This window comes from Miniopterus schreibersii (genome assembly GCF_964146895.1).
Source record: "Miniopterus schreibersii genome assembly, chromosome: 2".
NCBI classification, from domain to species: domain Eukaryota; kingdom Metazoa; phylum Chordata; class Mammalia; order Chiroptera; family Miniopteridae; genus Miniopterus; species Miniopterus schreibersii.
The window spans coordinates 27,009,069-27,027,063 of record NC_138102.1 but is presented as its reverse complement, the minus strand read 5'-3'; positions in this window follow the sequence as shown (position 1 = coordinate 27,027,063).

The following is a 17,995-nucleotide window of genomic DNA, read 5'->3' as shown; positions in this document are numbered from 1 at the left end:
TGACTTAGTTTTCTCTAATGATCTTTTTTTAAACATAGAATTGACAATCAAGGTGCAGGAGCGAGGAATAAAGAAAAAGGGGTAAAAATCCACAGAGGAAAACACTGAAATGTTCCACTGTGACTTATCTCAGTGATGTTGCCTAATATAAGGTGGACTGAGCCTGTAAATGTGAAGGCAAATGATGTGAATTTGCATTAAGGTGAATGTCAATGAATTCTAAAAGCGTTTCATTATTTATTATTATGGGCCTTTATTCTCCCATTAACATCATTTAAATCTTTTAATCCTTGATTATCACTGATTTTTGGTTACCTTGGCCGGACTAGCTTTTCTACAAGGCAAAGAAGTGTAGTAAGTATGTAAGAGGGATGTTTGAATGCATTAAAAAATTTTTTTTTAAGGAATCCAAATGTAGATTAAAATTAATGATGACTTTTGATCATTAGGAAAAGGTTAGATATAAAAACTGGTTACAAAATAGGCAGCTTTCAAAACGTTAACAGTCAATGTCAACAATTTCAAAGGACATTTTGCAGATAATTATCTGTCAAAGTTGCATTGCGGTGTTTCTATTTTTTTTTAATGTTTTCATCTGCACTACTTGACTTCCCCCTCCTGAAACTTTGAGGTCTTAGGTTAAATGCTTTTCTACTGCTTTATGCAAATCATGTCTTCAAAGGTCAAAGATCTGGTACAAAGCCTGTCACGACTTGGAAGATTTCCTTGTGCTATTGAAAAATAAGAGCTTATTTACAGATGATTGCTTCCTGTGCACAGCAAACACATAAGATTTACAAATCTCACTTTAGGTTGTGTTCTCACCCCCAGCACACATTTCATGAACCTAATGGCTGAATCTTTGTCCAGCTATTTCTGAAAAATTACAGGTTACTGAGACAAACCTAAAAATATGTAATCATCTATTGATGGATGCCACTAGAAGTGGCATCCAACAGATATCTGCGATGTTTTATCTCAAAAGTGAAAAAAATTGACTCTTTGGTAGGCATTGGATAAGTGATTCTTTGGTAGGTACTGGATTAAATTCTCCAAATATTATATTCTTTTTTTTTAAAAGCTAAAATAATGTTTTAGGATGTGATTGTTATATCAAAATTTCTGGTGCTGGGTGTGAAACATTTAGTTAGAGAATTTTTCTTAAAAAATCACTCTAAAAATATCTAGTGTATATTTCCAACATGAACATTTATTTCCTACATCATGGTTTTGGTGTCTTTACAATTGATGTTTAAGCACTTACAAGTGTGCTTATTTATGGAGACAATGTTTGTTATTATTAGAGTTAATTTTTATTCTTTTCTCAGTATTATCTTGCAGGCATCTTTGATTTTAAAAAACGTGTATAAGAGTACATTTTTTAACATGCATCAATCATCTATACAATTGGATTTATTGGTTTTATTTAAATAATTGTAGTTGAGTTCTGCTACAAAACATTTTTGCTAGGAATCTACATTTTAAGTAAAGATTTGAAAACATAACTTTAAAAGAAAAATAATTAGTTAAGGAAACTCTAACAGTGCCCTCAATGAACAACACTAAGTATTTAGTATGAAACCTGGCAGTATGATTGTCCCTTCAGCCTGGGCCATTTTTATTCTTTATAAATAGTTTATTTGCCCTGGCTGGGATGGCTCAGTTGGGTGAGTGTTGTCCCATGCACTGAGAGGTCGATGGTTCAATTCCTGGTGGGGGCATATGCCCAGGCTTCAGGCTTTATCCCCACAGGGGTCCTGTAGGAGGCAGCAATGGATGTTTCTCTGTTTCGCTCTCTCTCCTTTCTTCTCTCTCTTTCTAAAATCAATTAAAAAACAGATAAAAATAGTTCATTACCTTTGCATATAAATATATAATTTTCCTTCTTTTGGATTTGTTTATTATTTGAAACCACCCATCTTTTCCATTCCTGACATTAGCTACTTTTCTGGGCCTTAAGTCCTTTAGCTGAAAATAAAGGAGTTACTTGTACTGGTCCCTGGGGTCATTTAAATTCTCACAATTCCAGTTTTCTGGAAACACATACCCAGCACTCAAGCAGCCACACTTCAAAGCATGCAGAGTTGCATTCTCAGCCCTAATACTTGTGGGCTAGAGTACAAATGGAGGCCCACATATTACATGTCTTGATGTTTCAATTACAAATAAAGCTAACAAATGTAGGTTCTGCCTCCTACCTTGGCAAAATAGCCTTTGTGATAACCCTAAGGTCTCATTTGAAAGCAGAATTCACACCTTTGTGGACTTGACACAGAAACCTAGTAGGTTCAGTCAGGCAAATTGGCTGCAGTGCCATAGCCAACCGCCTCATTCCTGCCCTGCAAATCTCAGCCCTGTCTACCCCACAAGCAGCTTTGTCTTAATCTCTCTTTCGTAAAATGAGTCGAGGAAATGGCCCATGCAGGCCTAGGAAGGGGGCTTGTGTGCATTTGCACAGGGAATGCTGAGGATCTGGCAGCCCTAGTGTGGTATGAGGGTGCAATCTGAGTGAGCATGTTCCCTTGGTCACCCACTGTCCGGTGGGCAGTCAGGTTGACAGGGGATGGCCAGAGCAGGAACTGCCCGCTGTTCTTGGTCTAAGGAGAGAGTAGTCAGTGAGCTCCCTGGCTGTGCAATTCTGTGGAAAATGGGTCAGATTATAGAATTATTGGCTGTGTCTCTCTTGGTCTATGAAGTCTTAATATTACGGTTATTTACGCAACTCTTGGTAAGTAACTGTTCTCATTAAAGGCTATTCATCTTTGAAATGGTATTTGTTTCATTTAGCAAACAATCGAACTTTGTTGAACATTAACTAGATGCTGGAATTTAAGCATAACACTGCTCATAGAGAGTGGACATCCCTTCAGTTGGTACCAGGAATAATTGACAGGGGAACAGTAGGCCCGAGACCCTGGAGTCCAACTGTCTGGGTACGTCCTGGCTCTGCCATCTTCCCTCTCTGAGCCTGGCTTTACACATCTATGAAATGGGGAAGGTCATAAGATCTAACTCATAGGCTTGTACTGAGGTTTAAATGAGCTAATACAGCCAAAGTGCTTAGAATTACAGTTAGCACATGATAAGCTCTCAATTAATGTTGACTATTGTTATTGCTGTATCTCGTCGATTCTAACATGAACTTTTTAATATTTTAATATTTTTGAAATCAGACTGTTTCTATTGTAATAGCTTGGATTTGCTGAAATACGGTAATCAATCAGATTAACTCTTCAACAATGAATGGATTCCTTAATCTGAGAATTTGTTAGATTTCTGAGAAGGGAAAGGTATCTGAATTGATTATTGTTGAAAATTTGTCTTCCAAAACCCATTTCCCTGTAATCTAAGGTAAAAGAGAAACCATAGAGCGACTGCTTAGCTTTACGATGGTCAAATCATTAAAACTGAGAAGAGAACAAATAGCATCTTGAAGCAGTGAGCCGCACAATCACACCGAAGCACTTCATGTTTAAGAAGACACACACTGCTCTGTTTTGAAAGGGACAGAACATTTTGTCTTTTATCCTGGGCACGAATAGACTTTATAAACCGAAAGCAACTGACTTGAAATCTCTCGCCCTTCCCTTGGAGATCAACGATTTTCAGGGTGTAGCTTTCACACAAAACAAAAGTTCTCTCCCAACCACCATCTTTCCCCTTAGTTTTGTAAAGGGCCTGTGTCACTTCCAAAAACACAGACAGCTCAAGCCAGACCTCAGGGTGGCTCCTCGTGTCCACCTCGTCTTATTTTAGGGTGCAGTGCTCTGGAGTGTTACTGACTGCACTCACCCACGTGCTAAACCCCTTCAAAGCAGGCCCTCAGGACCTGCGCGCTCTTCCCACCGGGCGGTCACACTTTGCAAAGCTTGCCTGGGTCCTGCTCCTGCTGCCCTGGCACCGTCAGAGAACCTGGTTCCATCTCCCCGAAGCCCCAGGCTCTGTGACTGCGGGGGCTCCAAAAAATGCTTTCTGCAGAAAACGAGAACAGGGGCTCTGTGACCAGTACCCGAGGAGAGGATGGCTCCGCTTTATTAATTTTGAGCAAGACTCTGTGGGTGGCCTGAGATGCTGGACAGACTGCAGGGGCTTGTCCTCACTGGGGTGGTGCTGGATGCGAAGGGTGGAGGTTGAAGAGGCCCAGAGTCTCTCAGATGCTGGGAAGGTCACCTGGAGGGCACGGGGAAGCCAGATCTCCTCCAACTCTTTCCTGTGTGCCAGGTTCTCCATCTGGCTCCCTTTCTAAACTCTCACCTGTAAATATTTAGACACTTTCATGGTCACCTGGATAGGAAAGGAGTCCTTAGAGGAGCACTTACATTAGTACCGATTGAGAAGGGGCAATCTAGAGCTGTGGTCTCTGTATGCAAAAAGCTTTGTATACTCTCCCAACATATGTCTATTTATTCTTATAAATAGCTTCGGTATTGCTGTTCTAACAGATTATGCCCATTTACAGGACAGGTTTGCACCAGGAAACTCATGGCACCTTCAAAAGGGGTAAATGAGAACCCTGGCCAGTGTGGCTCAGTTGGTAGGAGCATTGTCCTTGTACAATGAAAGGTCACGGGTTTAATTCCCCATCAGGGCACATACCCAGGCTGCAGGTTTGATTCCAGGTCGGAGCGAATGCGGGAGGCAACCAATCAATGTTTCTCTCTCACATAGATGTTTCTCTCTCTTCTTTCCCCACTCTCTAAAAATCAATGAAAATGTCTTCTGGAGAAGATTGAAAAAAGGGGGGCGCAAATGAGAGAGATTGAGGAAAAGAATTTTCTGAAAAGAAGTAGGCAGAGATGAGGGGTCTGGAGCAATGGGGAAGCCCCCGCCTCTTCTGCTCCCCAGGCCTGCAGCTGTGCTGCCCTCTTGACCCTGTGATCTTAGAGGGAGGAGGGCAGACACTGCTAAACCTCAGCCCAGCTTAATAAATACAGCCCAGGCTCTCTCTTTCTTGTAATACTCTTATTTTCTACAAATGTCTCCCATTGGCAAGAATCAATCAGAAGCAAGAGAACTGGGTGATGTCTCCGAGTCCCAGGCAGATGGAGAGGATGGGAGTGCAGGGGGAGGCACAGGCTGAGAATACCCAGCACAGATTCGTTAGGAAAAAGCCTTCAAACCTGATAGTTAAAGAAAGATGAAATGAAATGAATTCAAATAGAGTAGGCTCAGGGCTTTATAAACCCACGCCTGATGTCAGCCTAGGAAGCAGAGAAAGGGCCAGGCCCCTGATTCTCTCTCTGTACCTCGGGGCACTCGGGGGATATATAGAGAGAATGGGGTACATGTGGGGGGGCTTGGAAGGTTCTGAGACCCCTCCCCAAACCTGGTTACTCTATCCAAAATCAAATGTAGACATAGTCCGTTACCTGGAGCTGATGGCATTTTGAAAAGGCCCTGTCATATCTTTTCAAATATATAATTAATTTATCCCTACAGCATAGGGTATTTGTTTATTTGCTCAAGTGGGATTAGTAACATAGCACAAGAAACAATGTAGGTTGGAACCTGAGAGACAAAAATAAAATCTGCACACTTTTATTGTCTTTTTTATTTTAAGTCAAGACATTTCCTTACAGTTTCTATATGCTTTGAAATTGCCATTACAATTCTTTTGAAGCCCATATGAAATCCACCCTGTAATCATTAAATTTCAGAAGTTTATTTTTTTAAAGTAAGATAAACTCGAGCAAATGAAAAAATAATAGCAAAATAATAAAAATTACCCAAAGGCAACTGTTCTTAATCTCTGGAGTGACTCTTCTAGTCTTTTTTCTTTCTGCATATAGCCTATCAGGTCTAGAAGGAATTTTTGACTTGAAATCTTCTTGCTTTCACATGAGAAAAATAAGAAAAATCCCCAAATCTATCAGAATATCAATAAGCAGATCCTGGCTCACCTTTTGCCAGGAATTTTTGAACTCCTGGTGTGTGAGTGCAAAGAGCTGCCCCGTGCCTGCTGACTGTCCCCGATGTGTGCTTTTGGGTCAGAGACTGCTTCCCTGTGTGGCCAGGTTTAAGAATGGGACAAGCCCTCCTCACCCCAGCCAGGAGGAGAGCATCCCTCTCACCTTTCTGTGAGAACTGAAATTCCACCCTTTGAGCTTTACTGCTCTGGCACACTGCCACTTGGCATCAGCCTTGCCAGCCCCTTGCACATGTGTGCCACGAGTATGCCACACCTTTGCAAGAAGAGCTGCTTCTGCCTAAGGGGAGAGTGAAGTCACAGCGAATGGATGGAAAAAGTAAGAGATGTTGTGAATGACTTTTGGAAATCATCAAGAGGACGCCACCATCCCGTGAGCTGGACCTGGGCACTCAGTTTCCTCACCCCCTTCTGTCCTAGGAATGTGCGTTCTGCCCACCGTGCCTGCAGGGGACGCCAGTTCAAGGATTCAGCCTTGAGAGAGTAATTGTGTTGCTGAGACCACCGGGAAGGCACCACGGCTGAAGCCAGTTAAGGTCTCTCTGTCATCTTTTAAGATTCTGATGTGGAAATCTCCTTGTTTCGTGGCTGCCCTTGACAGGCCTCGTAGGTAGAGTCCCCTGCTTATTAAACCTGCCACCTACCCATCTGGAGTGACCTGCCTCTTCTGGCTCCTGTTGCCCTCCTTGCATGGGGGCCGGTTTGCCATCCAGCGCCGACGGAGGAGGGAGGCACAGGAGAGCATGGGCCTCTGTGAGCCTGGACGTCACCACGGGCTGGCTTGTGTTCTAGGCGGTGCCCCTGGAGCCCGGCACAGCTGTGCTGTGCTCGGAAGCCAGTCCGAACAGCGGCGTGGTCTGTGTCACAATTTGCTTCTGTTCCTATTCAGGTCCTCTGAGGAATGCGAATGGGACTGAGATTCTTCATTTCCTGTCTCCATTGTACTGTTACTTTTGTGTAGTTACACGTTAGTACTTGCAAAACAATAGCTGGGATCAGTTGTATCATCTCCCTGCACTCCATGGGGGTGAGTTTCTCCGAGGGCCGGTCCCTTTGCTCTGAAGTGTCACTAGGAAGGAGGGGCAGGGACTCCTTGCCCGGGGTTCTGTGTCCTTGCACCTGAGCGGTGCCAGGTGATGGCCTGACCCTGGGTGAGTGTGGTCACTCTCCTGTGTGCCTCTGCGCCGAAGGGAACAACACACAGCAGTTACCACCAGCCCTGGCCCAAATACCTCCATGAGCTCCACTTGGCAAAGGCTCATCATGAGATTCACTCGAGGTGCGTATAATGTAGTTTGTATTTCTGACTCAGCTTTCATAATGGGAGCTCTGCAATGGCCAGTGGAGTAAAGAATTCCTCAGTCTTTCTCATGAGACCCAGCCTGACTGGGAGAAAGCAGGGTGAGGGTGAGGCATGGGGTCGGGTGGCAGCAGCACCCGCAGGGAGGTGCTCTAGAACTTCGGACAAGTTCTAGCCCTTCTTCCCTTCACTTCGGGACTCCGGACTTGGCCTTAGCCTTGAGTAATACTTCTGTGATGCAGGGAGGGATTAAGGAGGGGATGTGCTGGGGAAAGGACTCTGAAAGCCAAGGGCAAAGAACAAAGACAAGAGGAAAATTGCAAGGGAAGGGGGGACTGTGGTCCTTGTGCCCAAGTGTGGCTGCTCGGGCAGTGAGGAGGGGAGACTGAGGCAGAGCTGGGGGCCCCACTGGCAGCATTCCACGATGCCTGGCAAGGCTGGAGTGCTTGGAAGTTCAGGAGGCTGGACACGCTGAGTTGTCAGGTGCCCAGGCAAAGGAGAGAAAGAAACCCTGGGATGTGGAGGGGAGCAGGTATGGACTGCCAGAGATAGCGCTGCTTCTCAGGGATGCCTGTGACTCCTCATTGTTGGGTTCGTGCGTCAAAGGCCTTTCTTATAACTAATTAAACTTTGTCACATATCCTTTTGGCAAAGGTGCTCTCCCAGTATTTCATGTATCCACAGCCTGAATAGGACTGGGGGCATAGGGCTGGAGATGGGGTCTGCACTACTTGGTGAGGGAGCTAGTTCAATGGGGATCAGTATAGACCTGGATTGTGGTGGCACATGTGTAGCTGGAGGCAGTGAGGATCTTCTAGGAGTTTGCTTTGCTCAAGTCAATCCAAATAAAACAGGTTGTCTACCTAATTTGTTCCAGGAACTCTGCTGAACACATTCAAATGCCTATTTGGACTTTTACGTATGGAAAGGAAGTCCTTTGCTTTTTCCCTTGGGTATACAATTGGCACCCTACATGCCAGGGTGATATTCTAAACATTTAGCAACCAGTAGGGCCTGGGCACCCACTGCCCAGAAAGGGTGACTGCAATGAGCACGGGACCAGCAGCTTCTCAGATCATTGTGAGCCTTTCCATCCAGGTCCTCCTGAGTTAAGAGGGCAAGAAGGCTTTATTTTTGTTAAGACTCAGAAGCCAGCATGGTCTCTGCCCCTTCAGAACTACAAAGTTATCCCATCCCACCCACTGCCAGGTCTCCACTGTGGGTTCCCAGCCTGCAGAGGTCTGTCTAGTTACTCTCAGGGCCTCTCATGCCTTGTCCCAGACCCGGTGCTCGTGGGCCCAGCAGGAGAACCAGCTCACTTCCATAAAGGCTGTGAAACAAAGTGCTTACACTGCACTCAGGCTGTGGACACTGCTGAAGGTTTGAGGAGCGTGAGGGCCTTCGGCCGCACAGTTCAAACACCGGGACCCCAAGGGTCAGGGATTAATGGTCTTCACTAATTCGGTTTTCAAGGCAGCTTCATACAACACAACTACCACAAGTAACAAGAATCACCTGTAAACAAAAGCACCTGATCTGTAGTAGACCCTCAAAAGATTCCTTTATAGTCCTTTATTTTTCTGAGAAATAAATTGTGCACAAAGTCTAATTAAATACTGAGGGAAGAACTGGGAGAAGAAGAAAGAAAAAGTCTAAATAAACCCTTATTCTGCTTGTCATAGCTCTGTGCTTCATCCGTTACCGGCCCCCATCACTCCAGCTGGGCAATGTTTCAAATGTTATTTTGTGTAATTTTGTGGATCAGTATCAGTGCTGTGCAATAATAGAACTCTCTGTGATAATGGAAATGCTCTCACATTGCTGTCCACTGCAACAGCCACCAGCGACATGTGGCTCTGGAGCACTTTAAAATGTGGCTGGTGTGTCTGAGGAACTGAGTCCTTAATTTTAATTAATTCAAATTTAATCGGCCCAATGTGGCTGGCAGCTACCATATTGAACAGTGCAGACCTCTCAGGTCTGGTCCTTAGCGAGTGTTCTGTGATTAGTGTGTGTCGTGGATTCCATTAACTCATCCCAAACCTTGAAAGTTGATATAAGCTGTGTGAGGGATGGTTATAAAAAATGGGGCTTAAATAACATGTTGAACGATGTCTTTAAATTGTTGAAGGGCAAAGTTGCTCGTGATGGAGAAGGCCAAGTAAGATATGATGTCTGGAACCCTACACAAGCCTCTCCTGGGAAGCTAAGTGACCCTACAAGATAAGCATTTGAATATCTGGGCCCAGGCTTGCAGCCATGGACTCTCTCCGACATCTTTTAATCCACCCAATGCTAACATCAACTTTTTAATATGCCACCGTTTAATAAAAAAGCCATCTCAGCCGCTCAGCCCCTCTGTAATATCAGTAGTGGAGAGAAGGTGGTGGAATTTACGCCACCGCAGGGAATGGGGACCAGGTAGTTTGTTCATATAAAAATAGCAGGATTTTGCTTTTCACTTATTGCCAGCAAAATAACAGGGCGGGTAATTAATGGTGTTACATAATTATTTGGGGGGGAGGGAGGTGAAATAGAAATTGACTCTAGACTAAGAAGTTGTACTCCCAAGTGTCCCCTCCAACTGTTTTAAAACAGCCAGGCTCTCAAGGCACAAAGCAGCCTCTGATTATGGAAGCGGAGCTCTCCAAGCTGGCTCTGCCTGCCTGGCACCCGCAGGTACCACGTCAGGAAAGGCGGCTATTGTGATATGTAATATGCTTTATTAAATGGTTATAGAAATGCTTTGTGTTTTGCAAGCACCTTTGTAATGTTCTGCACTGGGAGTGTTAGAGGAGTTGTTGGAGAAATGGAATCTTTTAGGCAGTCGAATTCCCTTTCTTTCCCAAGTAATTACAGAGCAGTCTGGCCTGTGCATCAACCTAAAGATACATGAATGCAGAGGCACTAATGACAGGTTTATCCCTTCCTGTACCTTTTAAGGAATGACCGAGATAGCTGCAGAGGACTTTGGCAAACATTGTTGCGTTCAGATCCTGTGAGCTATCTGACTCCACTTCGGGCCGCAGACTCACCGTGTCTTGCACACTTGTCATTAACTAAAGCTTTGCTTGCCTATTTGGACTTTTATGTATGGAAAGGAAGTCCTTTGCTTTTTCCCTTGGGTGGACAATTGGCACCCTACATGCCAGGGTGGTATTCTAAATATTTAGCAACCAGTAGGGCCTGGGCACCCACTAGCCAGAAAGGGTGACCGCAACGAGCATGGGACCCCCAGCTTCTCAGATCATTGTGAGCCCTTCCAGCCAGGTCTTCCTGAGTTAAGGGGGCAAGAAGGCTTTATTTTTGTTAAGACTTTATATATTTTCTGTAGCTCAGTAATTATTATTATTTTAAAAAATATACTGTAGTGTGTATTCTTAATTCAAAAGCTAATGTCCCTCTCTCCAGGAAAACGTATTTACACACCCAATTTTGCTTACAAATGGAAGGGTTTATAGACTTGCTGAAGTTCTCACGTTTCACGGAGCACTTTATCTGCAGTGCTGGGATAGACAAAAAATTGTTACCTCCCTTGCAGGCATCTGATTCCATGTTAGTGGAGTGGGATGGCAATCAGCTTCAGCACTGCTAAGAACTGCAGAAGGGATGATGTTTTATTTAAAAATATTTTTGGCAAATTTTAATTTTGATGTTATTTCAATCTTAAAGAAAAGCTGCACCCTAGCCAGTTTGGCTCAGTGGTTAGAGTGTTGACCCGCAGACTGAAGCGCCCCGGGTTCAATTCTGGCCTAGGGCACGTATCTCCGTTACAGGCTCTGCCCCTGGGCGGGAGGCAACCAATCAGTGTGTCTCTCTCACACTGATTTTCTCTCTCCCTCCCCCTCCCTTCCACTCTTTCTAAAAAGCAATGGAAAAAATATCCTCTGGTGAGGATTAAAAAAAAGAAAAGCTGCGAGAATAGTTTAATTAAATTCCATGTAGTTATCAATTATTTACATTTTGCACCATCTGTTTATCGTTTTTTCTCTTCACACACACATACACACACACACACACAAGCACACAGTGTTTCAAACCATGCAAAATTAATTTGAGATTAAGTCAAGTCCTTCTACCCCAGTATATGTTTACTAAAAGCAAGACATTCTTTCACATATGTACAGTTTAGTTATCAAGATTGGGAGATTTAACATTGACCCAGTTATATTACTATTATTTTTATATGTTTATTGATTTGAGAGAAAAACATCAACCAGTTGCCTTCTGCATGCGCCCAGTCTAATCAGGGTTCAAATCCTTGACCTTAAACCCGTGACCTTTTCTTCTACAGTATGACGCTCCAACCTACTGAGCCACACTGCCCAAGGTGAACCAGTTATATTATTAATCCAGTGGTTTTCCCTTGGCTTGCAGATGGGTGGGGGGTAGATGGATGGGTGGATAGATGGGTATATGTATGTATGATGGATGGGTGAATAGACGGGGGAATGGATTGGTGAATGTGTGGGTGGATGGGTGGGTGGGGACAGGTGGGTGGATGGATGGTTGGGTGGGTGGACGGGTGATGAGTGAGTGGATGGGTGATGAGTGGGTGGATGGGTGAGTGAATGGGTGGATGGGTAGATGGGTGGGTGAATGGATGGGTAGATGGGTGGTGAATAAATGGGTAGATGGATGAATGAGTACATAGGTGGGTGGTTAGGTAGAAGAATGAATGGAGAGATGCATACATGCATACATGAATGGATGGAAAAGGAGCTGTGAAATGGAGCTGTCAGGCTGGAGACAAAGATGAATGAAACGTCTGCCACAGAAACAGATGAGGTGTTTGTGATCTAATGTAAGGCAACAGCTTTGATGGCGAGAAGTGATCAGATTTGAGGAATGTTTAGGAACTATAATTGACAGGGCCTGGTGATTGATTGAGTGTAGGGAGAGACTGAGTGATTGAGGGAGAGTCAAGAATTACTTCCTTAGCCAGGGAGAGCAGGAAGTATGAAAACAAAAGCAGACCTGGGAAAAGCTCTGAGGACACCAACATGAAGGCAGTAGGTGGTAGGAAGAAACTGACCAAAGTCACAAAGAAGAGACACCCAGAGAGCAGGAGGGACTGTCTGTTGTGTGAAATGTTGGGAATCAGGTCAGGGTATGCAAAGAGGACACTGGATGTAGAAGCAAAGTGACTATTGGTGACCCTAGCCATGACTTTTATGAAATGTCTAGTATTTGTGGCATGGGAATTAACAAGCTAGAGTTCTTCCTCTTTTTTTTAATTTATTACTGAGGAGCTGTTACTTCATTTTCAAACTCAGACTGTTTCCCTAACTCCCAGCACATGTTAACTGCTGATTACCATGTGGAGATGGCATGTAGGTTGGTGTCGCTTCTGCTCCAATGGGAGGTAAGAGTAGTGGTGGCGTTGGTGCCTTCTTTCTGTTTGCTTGGAAGTCTTTATTTTATCTTTTCTAAGGATTTGAGAGAGGATAGTATGATCATTACATACCATTGTCTTCTTATTTAATGAAATCCCAGATTTTAAATGTTCTCATTTTAAAGATGACAATTTTCCTTGCTCCTATGAATATTCTTTTCAAAATCTGGGATTTGAGTAGGAAAAAGGTTACTTATTATTACTGTAAGAATCTATATTAGCAATGAAGAGCAAAGGCCAACGTTAGGTTATTTAGGTTATTTAGGGACTAGTTGGCTTCCAAGGCAGGTGTTTGGCAAACATTTGAATGGCTCCTTCCCCAGTTTCCATCCTTGGCCTTCTTTATTTTTTGCTTTACATTCCCATGCCTTCAACTATGATTTGCACCTAAGTTCACCCTGAATCTTTAGTATTAGACTCACCTCTTCGCTAAGCTTCAGCTCTATATTTCTGCTGTCTACTGGATGCATTTAGCTGAAGGTTCTGAAACTTGGGCAGTCCAAACTAAGCATGTCCAAACTGGCCTTCATTTCTTTGATGCTCCAGTTCCTCCCAAGCCGGTTCTCAAAACATGAATAGAAGGTGCTGGGATGCACCCTCCTCGATCCCTCTCAGCCTTCTCTCTCCTCCCAGTATCTCCAGTCACCAAGCCCGTGCACTCCTGTTTCCCATGGAAGGAAAACCTGTTATCATTGCTGCAACCAGTCTGTCTCTGGGAACAGGATGGCTCTGGGGTGCAGTTGGAGCCTCATTCCATACTCCCAGTTCCTTGATTTAGGGGACAGATTAGGGCCAAGCAGGAAGTGCCTGGGTCAAGGAAACAAGGTGACAGGAACCTCTCAGGGCTTAGGAGTAAGGTGGTCACTCTCTAGGCTTAGTGGCCAAGGGGGCCGATCATCCTGGCTCAGACACTGACCAGCTTTGAAACTGGCTGAACCGCATTTCTCTCATCTTTCAAATGGTAATCGGCATGTGGCTGTGGTGGGGATGGTAAAATGGATATGTAAGGTGGCAGCGGAGACGGTGGCCCAGAGTCTGACTTCAGCAACGCTCCACTCAGTGCGGATGGGCCTGTGCAGATACTGATAAAATGGCATGCTAGGGAGACCTGCAAATTTTAGTCAATTGAATAAGTGATTTTAATAAACCTGACACTGTGAGAGGCAGTTCCCAGAGAATGACAAAGTTCACATGCAAACTCAAGTGCCTTTTGCTTCATGACCCCGTGGGGGGAAGCCTGGGCAGGGTCTTGTTTGTACCGACTCCTTTTTTTTTTTTTTTTTAAATATATCTTTATTGATTTCAGAGAGAGGAAAGGAGAGGGAGAGAGAGAGCTAGAAACATCAATGATGAGAGAGTCATTGATCGGCTGCAGCCCACAACTCGGGCATGTGCCCTGACCGGGAATCGAACCCTGATCGCCTGGATCCTAGGTTGACGCTTAACTGCTGAGCCACGCCCGGCCGGGCTGTACCGACTCCTTGATTCCTTGCCTCCATCATGCAGTGTTGTTGTGTTGGGGTCCGTGGGGCTGTGGCCATAAGCAGAGTCATGGACCCCTCTGCCCTGGGCGAGCATAGGCTCTGGAGGGCCTGGGGTATTGGCTGAAGTCACAGGGACAGTGCTTTCCCACCCCACAGGGATTCGTGCAATATATGCCCCCAACAGCAGTGCGCTCTGTGGGAAATGAGCTAGCAGCCTCAAATTAAAAGTCATTAAAGGCAATCCTGGCCTTCTCCTAACTCTTGGATTAGCATAATGAGCCTGTGTTAATTGCCAATTATAAACAAATCCTCCATTTGTTCATATTTCTCTAAATTGTACTTCCCCTGTCCATGAGAGGTTATTCTCAGGAAAACTGTTCTCTTTACACATATTTCTGTTTTCCTCTTTCCTCTGATATTCAATCTACTTCCCACCTGGGGGAGGGCACTTTGCTGGATTTCTGACTCTTTTCCCCTGTGCTTAGAGATTATGCGATTCTGTGTTTCTGAAGATTTGACATTTCACAAGAGGACCCTGGGGGAGATGCATGACTTAGCTCTGGCTTATGTTATGAAAAAGGCATTTTCTGGGGCCCACTATGTGTGGTGCTGGGTTTTGTGAGGAATGGGTTTTCTGAGGCACTTTTCCTCTCCTACCATCTGCCCCAGGGGTGAGAGGCCCGGCTGCCTCCCTTCATTCTGACTTGGCTTTTGGGTCCAGTACAGTGAGTGCGTTGAAGGAGAGAATATATGTGAATTTAGTTAATCTACTGGGCAACCTCTTTCCCCCAGCTTCTGTAGGAGGCGCCAGTCACATACACAAAGGCAGATCCCCAAGTCAGACAGGCACCTTTTGTTTGGGGGTTCCAGAGGGGATTGATGGCAGTTTCCTTCCTTCTCTCTTCCTTCAAAACCCTACCGTGGACAGTAGCACACATTTGAGGCTGGTGGGATCCTGTGGCTCTCTTGAGTAGGGCTGAAGGGAAGGGGGCGGCATTAAGGTGACAAGAGAGTTGAGGAACAGGGAATGGTCTTCAAAGCCCCAGCCTGTACCTGAGGTTGGTGTCTGCAGACTACCTTGAGGCACACAGTCAGGGTGGGAGAGCTGAGCCAAAGGATGTCAAGGCGTGTCGCAGGGAGCAATTCCTGTAGCCAGGGAGCCCCCTGGCCAGGAGGGCTGAGAAATCTCACAACTCAGGTCATGTAAGTGGGACGTAAGCCACTGTGTTAAGCCGTGAACATTGGGCACTGTTCGTTATGGCAGCCTGCCCGCCCTGACCTGTGCACTGCCCTTCACTGAGTGTTCCTACAGCTGGGTGCCCTGGGGCTTCTCCACCTGCCCTTGCTCCCTTGGGGATCCTCTCTGCAGTGTTAGAGACCGACCACCTCCCTGCTATGGCTCACAAACCTGGATCTCCAGCCCTGCCCTTTCCTGAACCAAGGCAAGTACAACCAGTTGCCTGGATGTCAGCTTTGCTTGGATGTTTATTAACATCTCAGCTCCATTTGAACAAACAAAACACACGAATTCCTCCCCCAACCTGCCCCCTGCAGATCTCCCTGACTATGCTGAAGGCAACTCCATTCTCCCTGTCGCTCAGACAAAATTCTTCTCAGACCCCCTGCTAATCCATCAAGAATTCTTGTCATCTACACCTGCAGAAATATTTAGAACCTCCCCACTTTTCACCTCCACACCAGCGCCGCCACCCTGCCCTAAGCCACTGTTCTTTCTGCTTTCTTCCTTGCCTCTTCCTCCTGCAGTTTTTATTACCAACAAAGCTAGAGAGATCTGTTTAAATGTCGCTCAGATCACGGCTCCCCTATACCTAAAATTCACCAGAGCCCCCCCCTCCTGTTTGCATTTAGAGCAGAAACCACACCCTTAAAATGGTCACTGTCTCAGCCAGCGCAGGCTCCTTAAACAAAGTACCAAAGGCTGGATGGCTTACAAACAACAGACATTTACTTCTCACAGTTGTGGAGGCTGCAAGTCCCAGGTCCAGTTGTAGGAATGTGCCCATTCATTTGCCAGTGGAAGTGGGTGATTTCCACCTTTGATTAATGTGCACATGCAGCTGTGAATATGGGTGTGCAGATACCTATTTGAAACCTTGCTTTCAATTCCTTTGTATATATACTCAGAACTGGGCTTGCTGGATCCTGTGGGAATCCCGTTTAAGTGTTTGAGGAACCACCATACAGTTTTTCACAGCGGCTGCATTTGCAATGTGTGTGTTCACGCTTCTCGACGTCATCACCAACACTTGAAATTTTCTGTTTTTTTTTTTTTTGACATGGCCATCCTAATGAGTGTGAATGCAATTTTAATTTGCATTTCCTTAATGATTAGTGGTGTTGAGATTTTTTATGTGCACACCTCCTTTTTAAAGAATATAAATTTACCTTTTTTGATGAATGGGAGTAGACAGAACTTTCTAGGTGTACACAATCACTATTTTAAAAGTAACTTGAAAATGTGCAGCTGTCTGTATAGGTGACCTCCTGGAGGAAATTTAGAGATTTTTCTCTTCACTTTCCCCCCTGATTATCTACTCTCTTTTTTAAATTTAGAGAAAATGAAGGCCCTGGTCCCCAAGCACTGCTTACTGAGCTTCCCACCCCTATATCTTCTGCTGTGCCTGTGAGCTCTGCCCTCTACGTGAGCTTATGTCATGAGCCATGAGGGACTCGGGCCTGGAAACTGACAGCTCCCTGCTGACATTCCCACAGTCAGTAGTGATGGTAGATATTAAACCTAATCTTAAACCAAACCCCGTGAGGACAGGGAGCTGTGTCTAAAAGGAGCAAAGGGAAGAACATCTCCACCCTGCTAAAATGAGTATAAAAATTAGAATAAAAATAAGAACTCAGAGAAGAACAATACAAAATGTGAAAGAAACTAAATAAAATGAGTGAAAAATAGGATGTCAGCTGGGTTAGGACAAAAATAAAAGGCCTGGAAAAAACATTCTGAGTAAATACTGCTGATCATCGTCAGAAAGACATTGAATTAGAGCTCTCTGAAGCAGCAGCATGCATTGCAGGCTTTTGAAAGTATGGAACAGGTGCGGGAGAAATTTATTCTGGGAGAGGAAGACATCATCCCTACTTGGAGCTGAGCTTCCTGCATCTGCAGCCGCAGATGCCCAGGGTCCTGTATAGGTGGCAAGTATTTAATCTTTTGTGTAGGTGGCATCCTTTTTGTAAAGTCCCCTTTCCCACAAATATACTTTCTGCTAATAATTACTGATATAAGGTGAGAAGGCTGGGCAGAAGCCCCAGGTCGCCATCAATGCGACATTCACATGTACACATACCTAGGAGAGGTGTGTGCAGTAAGGGGAACGGACTTTGTACCCAGAGAAAGATGGGCTGAAAATCCAGGTTTTCCACTCACGACAAATGCAATGGGGTGGGAAACACTCAGCTTTGCTGAACGTTAGTATTCCCATCTACAAACTGAAGATAATGCCATATTGAAAGTTATTAATGTTTATGTGATGAATAAGTCATGTGGCTCAGTTCCTAGAACATAGTAAGCACTTGATAAATGATAGTTATCACTGTTATTTATCATAATCATTACACCATAGAGCTGATTAGGAAATTCAAAAGAGGTAACAAGAGAACACAGAAACATTGGACAATTAAAAGTGTGACACAAAGTGGCTTTAGGATGCTTATAATTTTGGTTTATTTTGAGTCTGGGTACTTTATTAATTCCTCATTAGTTAAGGTGGCTTTGTTGTGGTGGTTGCTGTTAGTGTTGATTTTCTTGAATTTTTAAAGCATATAATTATATTAATCATAATATGATTTTCACTTTTTAACATGGATAATTCTTATTTCTGTTTTAAGTATCATTGCATTGGATAGAAGAGTGGATT